This window comes from Suricata suricatta, chromosome 16 (genome assembly GCF_006229205.1).
Source record: "Suricata suricatta isolate VVHF042 chromosome 16, meerkat_22Aug2017_6uvM2_HiC, whole genome shotgun sequence".
Lineage (NCBI taxonomy): Eukaryota > Metazoa > Chordata > Mammalia > Carnivora > Herpestidae > Suricata > Suricata suricatta.
In genome coordinates, this window is record NC_043715.1 from 46,603,884 (window position 1) to 46,612,602 (window position 8,719).

The following is an 8,719-nucleotide window of genomic DNA, read 5'->3' on the forward strand; positions in this document are numbered from 1 at the left end:
GTGTGGACATCTCTGGGGGTCACACTAGTGCCCACCACGCTCAGGTCCCACCGTCACCTCTCTCTGGGGCCTCCTCCACCGGAAAGCACAGCCGTGTACCAACCTAGTCTCATCTGTACTTTAAATACTTAGAAATGTAAAATTTCTGTAAAGTAGATTGTGTTCACTGCCTTTATGAAGAGGTATATAATCGTGTAATGTCTGTATGTAAACTAAATGCTTGGGCTTTCAATACAGTATTTATACAAAGCAATAAATATTAATGTTATGGAAAGAAAAATAATAAAATGGTTTAAATATGTGCTTTTCTCCATGTAGTTTCCGGGTTTCCTCAGAGAGGGTTGTTTTACTTACATCTTTCCTGCTCCACAGGGTCTCAACTGACCCGAGGGGGTGTGTGGGGGGTCTGTGACCTTCTGAATTTTACCACCACCGCCCCACCTGAGAATGAGACCACTGGAACATGAATTCTGGGGACCTGAAACCTTTCTCCAGCTCAGCCCCAAATGCCGCTGGCTTTCCTCTGGTCAAATTTCAGTACATGCCCTCCAACTGTCCAAAGTGCCTCTGACCAGCTCCTTGTTTGTGCTTCTGTCACTTGAACTTCTCTTGGAGAAATGAGACCTCCCCAGAGACCCCTTGAGACGCTTACCCCAGAGTTTCACCCTTGGAAACCACCTTCCACTCCCATCTCCATTCAGCAAATCTCTCCCAGGCTGCGGGCCCACCCTTCCCACCCCACCCCACCCATGGAGCTGTCTTGGTCATCATTAAGGTAAATCCCTACTCCCTTCTGCATCCTGACTATAGACCCTGAGCCACACAGGAGAAAGAAGTCAGCCTAGAACCAGGCCGTAAAGGTCTAGACCCTCCATTTGTTGATACTAAGTTTATTTTCTCAGTTGTGGTAAACAAGAAAGAACAGAAGTTTCAAAGCAAAGGAAAAGTTTATTGAAGCTTTTAGACATTGGAATCCAGGGGACACAGATTCAGGAGGCACCTGAAAAGTGCTCTGTGGGAGCAGGAGAAGGCGCTGATAAAGGCAAAGCCCCGGGCTTGTGTAAGGTACTCTGAACGAATTATGATTTCTGTAGCATAAACTAGCTTTACTATGTGTAGATGTGTGACTGTGGTAGTAGCAGGGTGGAGTTCAGGAACTAAGCTTCCTTCTGAGAAGTGCGGCAGGATATAGCCCTTCGTGGTTGGCACAGGCTGGAAGGTCATGTGGCATCCAGATGTGGGTGGTCTTTTTACAGAAGTTACAGTCTCCAGGATCTGTATTAAGCATTCTTAACATTAGTGATTCAGTGCTAATCTTTTAGTTGACTGTGGTGAGCCAGTCTTCTCTGTGAGTCTGGCCTAAGGGACCCGATGACAACTCAAGGAGAGAGCGGAGCATACATATGGCCTCCACAGGGTGTAGATAAGCTACTAAAATAATTTGTTCTCCTCCCGATGACAAGTATTTCCCCAGAGAGCCCGAAGTGCACAGGCATGACAGCAGCTAAAGCACAACCACTGATGTGGGTTCAATAAACCTCTTGTGTCGAAAATCCAATGGTATATTTTTAAAGAATTCAACAATCAGACTGTGTGAAATGCAAGCAAGTTTTCTCAGGAGGTAAATAAGGGTCTTCTTCAACAGAAACTGGCACAACTCTTTTAACAAATCCATGAACATCGATTGTTTCTCCATAAATGTCGTGAGCGACTCTGAGATATACCTCTTTATCATAAGCAGGATAAGGGTAGCTACAACTTCCGTGATTAATTTTCATGGCTCAGGGTCTGCTACTAAACTTGATTAAATTGGTGCAGGACACAGTGAGTGTGCCCTTCTCCACTTCCGTGCACAAAGACTGTAGACAGCTTGGAGAGCCCGCCTTTTATAGTTACTGGAGTGAGTCATTCTCCGATGTCTCGTTTGTAGCAGGCATTTGTTTGAAATGTTCCAACAGGCATTTTCAGTTGTCCAGCATGAACAAAGTAGATTCACAGACACAGAATTTTGTTTCTCCTGGGCGTAGCTGACCTAGATGGAAGGATCGGTTACATCAGGTTTTGTTTTTTTAAAAGGGGATTTTGGTGACTGATATTACACTGCTAGAAAAGTACAAGTCAGTCTCTCTTTCTGGATAGAAGTCAAAATTTTCCTGGATAACTGATCCAACCTTAATAGGAGTTTGACAATATTTCCTTTACTTTTTTAAAAAATACATTTTATACTCAACAATACTATGTAGTATGGTTTTCATACTTTTTTATACCAAAACCAAACTTTTGTATTGTGCATTCATACACAGCAATATTTGCTCTTAACATTTCTTTAAGGCCAAGAGATTCTAACTTTTAAGACTACATCAGAATAAACATATTAAAACTTTAGCAACAATATCTATATCTCTATGTAGATATAGTTACAGATGTTTGATCACTTACAACATCCACCCAAGCAATACAACCTAAGGTTTACCATTATTTGCTTCACAGGACTTTCCAAGTAACATAACAAATACAAAGGTTCAACTGGACAAAAGGATTTCATTTACAATTTAAATCCTGACAATTTTGTTAAAATCTTACAAAGTTATAAATAGGTTTACAGATCATTACAAATGAAGAGACTCTAAAGGCAAATGTGTAGGGTTATCTAGTTGTTAGCAAAACTTAGCCCCTTTCAACATTGAGAAGTTCTAAGTAATGTAAAGCATTTGTTTTCCAGGCATATATAAGAGAAAAAAGAGAAAAGCCCATTTCATTTATGTATTTATTTATTATTATTTTTTGAATGGCCAGAATTCTCTTTTTTTTAATGTTCTTATTCATTTTGAGAAAGGAGCTGTCTACAAGTCTGTCTGCATGTATTTTCTGAGAGCATTGTGCCTGTATGAACAGCAAACAAATAACATACATCAGCTTGAGCAAATGGAGAGGTCTGTTAGCTGGAAATAAAATGAATCTTTTTCTCATGTAGTCCTTCTTACAATGAACATGATGGAAAGGTATAAAAAAATAGCATAGGAAATTTCATCATAAAAGGCCACGTGTACACACAAATACGTATAGTGCTACTGCTAAGAAATAAAATGCAATCTATCAGCAGAAAGTGCTTCCACTGCTCCTAGCTAAAATCATCTCCTCTTCCAAATACAAGGAAAAAAACCTTGAATTATCAGGAAAATGACCACATTGCCTGCCAGCACAAGGCCATAGGCCCCTCATTTGATCCATAGTTCTCTAAGACACAAGAAATTAAGCCCAATAGCCCCGCTGAAGGATAACGTCAAAAGAGCTTTTTTTTTTACATTTATTTCTTCTTGAAAAGACAGAGAGAGACAGAGCACAAATGGGGGAGGGGCAGAGAGAGAAGCACACATAGAATCCCAAGCAGACTCCAGGACCCGAGGAAGCTGTCAGCACACAGCCCGACATGGGGCTCAAACCCACGAACCATGAGATCATGACCTGAGCTGAAGTCACACGCTCAATCGAGAGAGCCAACCAAGCACCCCAAGAGCTTTAACCCCCGTTATGTCCTATGTCTGCCAAGCTGGGGCCCCGGCCCCTTCCTTGGCCAGGCTGCCACCCAATACCCAGCCCAGGGCCGCACTTCTGTTCCACACAGAGCCCTGCCCCTACTGGTCTGCTTTTGAATTTTTAATTTACAGAAAGAAGTCCTAAGCTAAGTATTTTTTAGTAGCAGGCAAAAAACAAAACAAAACAACCTGAAGTCTTTTTTACATAGAGCATTGTTGTTAAATGTCAATCTCCTCCGTTGTAACTGCTGGGTTGGATCCCACCTGAGGAATAAAGCAGAGCTCATCCCCCTACTGAAAGGCAGTACGTTGAAATCACTGTTTTGCTGGCACAGCAACACTTCTGTATCCTGGAGCATGTTTTCTTATGCACAGGCTGAAGACTTTCCTGGGGCATATATTAATACCCCAAAGTGGATGCTGGTTGCTGGCTCTGGGGCAAGGGCATCTTTAACAAAAATAGATGTTGACAGAATACTCCTCTGACTGGTTCTACTAATTCACACATCTGCCCTGAAAATGAAGAATTTTAATTGGCCAGAGCCTTACCCCACTCCGTTATGTACTAAGTCCCTGGGAACTCTCCACTCTTCGCCTTGCCTGCAGGAGAACAAGTTCGTTGACTACGGAGTGCGAGGAAAACCACATGCTGCTGTAGGGGCAGGAGTTCAGTACCTCTTGATGGGTTTCATCCCACATAGAAGTTTTGCAGGCTTTGGGGGCCGATATGTAGTAGGTAAATGCGTGGCTTTAAAAAGCCACTTGGAATCTATTCTCTTGGTAGATTTGAGCCTCTGTCTTTCAGGAATTAGAGAACAAGCTAATTAGAGGAAGCTAACATATCAGGAAGGATAGAGAATACTTGAGCAAAGCAAGAAGCTGGAGGTATATGTAAAATGTGGTAATACTTGCTTTCAAGCGCACATGGCAACTTTATGAAGATTTGCCACATAGTAAGCCAGACAGCAAACTTCAGTCAAGACAAAGACATGGAAGGCTCTGTAAACACTGTGGAATGAAGGCAGACAACTGAATGAAAACATAAGCCAGAAAAACCACCACCTGAATGGAAACTATGTGTTTGAAAAAAATTCCTGCCTGAACAGAAACTATAAATGGCGATTTCAAAATATGCGTTACCTAACAGCAAAACTACTATACATAGAACACACAGGATGCAACCCAGGGAGATTGTAGCAAAATTTAAATGTTTTAAGATGCTTAACATTGGAAGAAGAAGAAAGAGGAAATGCATGAATAGCTGTGTTAACCAACAAAGAACTTGAGTTACTATTTTGAAATATTTGAACTATTTTGAGGTACTATTCTGAGGTACTATTTTGATCATTTTTCAAATGATTTTTAAACATTCGTGACTTTATTCTAATCTTATGCATACTTTTAAAAAAAATAGTGAAAGAGAGAACACATCACCAGCTCTTCCTATGAGGGCAGAATAACCTTGACCCTCAAACCAGAAAAAATACAGAAAGGAAAGTAACAGGTCAAAGGCAGCATACGCAAACATCCTAGAGGAACAGGAAACACAATCCAGCAATGAAAGAAAAAGATCATCTGTACGAAATATGAAGAGTAGGGCAGGAATACAGTTAGTTAAACAGCAGAAAGTCAGTGTAATTCACAGCATAAATGGTTTAAAGAAGGAAACGATGTGATTTTTTAAAAAGATGCATGAAAAAAGAATCTCAACCTAGTGTCCACTACCTAAAATTCAGCCTACTTAGTGGTAAAACCTCAGTAAAATCGAAATAAAAAGGAACTTCCTTGGGAAGCATCTTGGGCATGGAAGTGTTCAGCTGTCTCCGAGAAATGTGTGTCAGGACTTGGAACCGGCCACAGAGGGAAGTCCAGTGGGAAGAGATGTGTGCGGCTGTGTTCCTATGTACATTCTAGTGATGACCGCTAATGTGTGTGCATCTCTTCGGCTGTACTATGGGAATACATTAAGTGATTCAGTGGAAACCTGCCTCTTTGCTAATATTTGAATCGTGTATAGATTAGATAAGGAATTATTTTAGAAGCATTATACTTTGTGTACTCTCCTACTTTATGTCTCATTTTTAATTGAACAATAAAAGAATGCAATATTTTAATTGTAACTCTGCCAATATCTTTATCTAGAGACCTGCTGCCATTTTGTCACCAAGAAAGGCAGGATTACACTTTTGTTCTCTCAGCTGGTGTTGGGTAGTGTATTCTTGGTTAACAAAATACTCATAGTTTGGGGACTTTGAAATGGTAAATATTCATGGTGTGTAAAAAGCACGATGCATAACTGTCCGATCTTCATTACATTAAAATGCTTGGTTGTGTAGATACACACATAGGACCTACAAGTCAAACTGTGATTGTGGTTATGGATGACATTGTTCTTTGTTTCTTGTGTTTTTCAGTTCCCTTTATGCACGTTAGCCCTAAAACAACGAAATTATGTTAAAACCTTAAAAAAAAGGAGCTTCCTTAAATGATACAGAGTGTGTACAAAATGCTACACCAAACATAGTTTTTCTTTAATTTTGTTTGATATGTATTGACTTTTTTTTTCCATAATATTTTATTGTCAAATTGTTTTCCATACAACACCCAGTGCTCTTCCCCTCAGATTGCGAGTGGGGGAGGTGAAGAGAGAAAGAGGAAGACACAGAATCTGAAACAGGCTCCAGGCTCTGAGCTGTCATCACAGAGCCCATAGAGGGGCTCGAACTCGGGAATGACCTAGGTGGGAGTGGGGAGCTTAACTGACTGAGTCACACTGGTGCCCCGAGGGATGTAACTTTGATGGAACAAAGCAAGTGGCAGAAAATTCAGTGTGATTTCATTTTTATGAAGGTCAAAAACAAGCAAAATGAAATATATGGTTTTTAAGGATACAGTGTATGGTTGAAAAAGAAGAAATGTAAGGGTAGGGGACTATTTTGTAGAATGTAGCCGGGGCGGAGTGGGCTGGCAGAGGGGTTGGCGAGAGCATCCACAGCATGGGAGGTGCTGGTTCTTCTTCCTCAAGCTGGGGGAGGACACATAGGGAGTTTTTAAATAATTGTCGCTCTTCAAACGCTGCACAGACGATATAAGCAATTACTCTGTGTATATCCAATAGTCCATATCAAAACAAGAAAAAGGGGCACCTGGGTTGCTAAGTCAGTTAAGCATCTGACTTCAGCTCAGGTAATGATCTCATGGTTCAAGAGAGGTTTTTTTTTCCATTTTTAATAGTTTATTGTAAGATTGGTTTCCATATAACACCCAGTGCTCTTCCCCACAAGTGCCCTCATGGTTTGAGAGTTCAAGTCCTGGGTAGGGTCTGCACTGACAGCGTGGAGCCTGCTTCAGATTCTCTCTCTCTCCCTCCCCCACTCCTTCTCTCTCTCTCTTTCAAAATAAATAAATAAACTTTAAAAAAAAAAAAGAAATCCTACTTGGTCCTGATAACCCTTTTGTTTATTTGCTTTCTGTTATTATTAATTTTGTATTTGGCATACTAATGTTTACTTTGATTTTATATGTGCATTTTTTTAAGTTTATTTTATTTTTAAGAGAGAGAGAGAGAGAGAGAGCAAGCAGGGGAAGGGCAGAGAGAGAGTGAGGGAGAGAGAGAATCCCAAACAGGTTCCATGCTGTCAGAGCAGACCCCAGTGAAGGTCTCAGATTCATGGACTATGAGATCATGACCTGAGCCGAAACCAAGAGTCGGACACTCAGCCGACACAGCCACGCAGGCAGCCCTTGTGTATGTATTTCTAAGTGAAACTGGTCTGTAAATTTCTTGCCTGGTTTTGATATGAAGCTATGAAATTAGCCTCATAAACTGAGTTAGGAAATATGCTTGTTTTAAAATTTTTTTATTCTGTGTAGGAGTTTGTTGAGGATTATCTTTAATTTGAAGATTTGTTAAATCTCACCCATAAAGCCATCGGGGCCTGGTACTGGTTTTTGTTGTTGTTGTTTTTGATGGAGGGAAATTAGTGGTTCACATTTTAAATTTTTAATGGTTATTGGTCTATTCATATTATGCCTTTGTGCTGAGGTGAGGTTTGCTGATTAACATTTATCCAGATAATTGTTCATTTAAACTATATGTGAAAATACATTGGCAGAGCTTTTGTGGTAGTCTCTGATAAATTTTATAATCTCTCTTATATCTCCCTGATAAATCCTTAAAGATTTTTTCTCTCTGAACACTATGGTTTAGTGGAAACTGTATAAGATAGAGGGAAACTTGCAGAAAAGATTCTCTCCTGGTCCAGACCTTAGTCAGTCTCTCTGAGACATTTGCTTAAGGAAGCCTGACCGTGGGCTTCAGGTCCAGTTTTAACCAGAAACCTGTGAAATCAGTTAAGCCAGAATCTCCCACCCTTGATATTTGAGCACCCTCAGATAATGATCTGACCAACTTCCCTACCACCAGCACCCTGCCCGCCCCCCCGCCCCAGCGTCTGTTAGGTAGGTGATCACTCCATCCTGCCTTCAGTCAGAACCCTGTTAGGTCTTGGCAAGAATTATTCTACTTTCTTGGTAATTTTCCATCCACTGACTCCCCACCCTGCTCCTTGCTTATAAATCAGCACTCTTCTTGTTGATTTGGAGTTGAGTCCAATCGTCTCTCCTATGCAAACCCACTGTAGCGTCAGCCTCAATAAAGTGTGCCTTGCTGTCTGTAATGAGTGTCAGAATAGGTTTTCATTAACACGTGGAAATGAGTAATTACAATATAGTTTTTTTTCCAGAATATTTTATTGTCAAATTGTTTTCCATATAACACCCAGTGCTCTTCCCCTAAGTGCCCTCCACCATCACCACCACCTCTTTTCCCCCCTTCCCCTTCCCCTTCCCCTTCAACTCTCAGTTCATTTTCAGCATTCAATAGTCTCTCAAGTTTTGCATCCCTCTCTCTCCCCAACTCTCTCTCTCCTTCCTCCACTCCCCCTGGTTCTCCATTAAGTCTCTCCTGTTTTCCTGCTAGACGTATGAGTGCAAACATATGGTTTCTGTCCTTCTCTGCCTGGCTTACTTCGCTCAGCATGACACCCTCAAGGTCCATCCACTTTCCTACAAAAGGCCATATGTCATTCCCTCTCATTGCCATGTAGTACTCCATCGTGAATATATACCACATCTTCTTGATCCATTCGTCAGGTGATGGACATTTAGGCTCCTTCCATGTT

The 8,719-nt window shown here is 41.0% G+C and overlaps 1 protein-coding gene across 5 annotated transcripts in view; it reads left to right on the plus strand.

Annotated features, from left to right (window-relative positions):
• The window catches only part of LOC115281282, a 13,912-nt gene that overhangs the window by 1,788 nt on the left and 3,405 nt on the right, over nucleotides 1-8,719 (plus strand). The gene's annotated exons all lie outside the window — the stretch shown is intronic.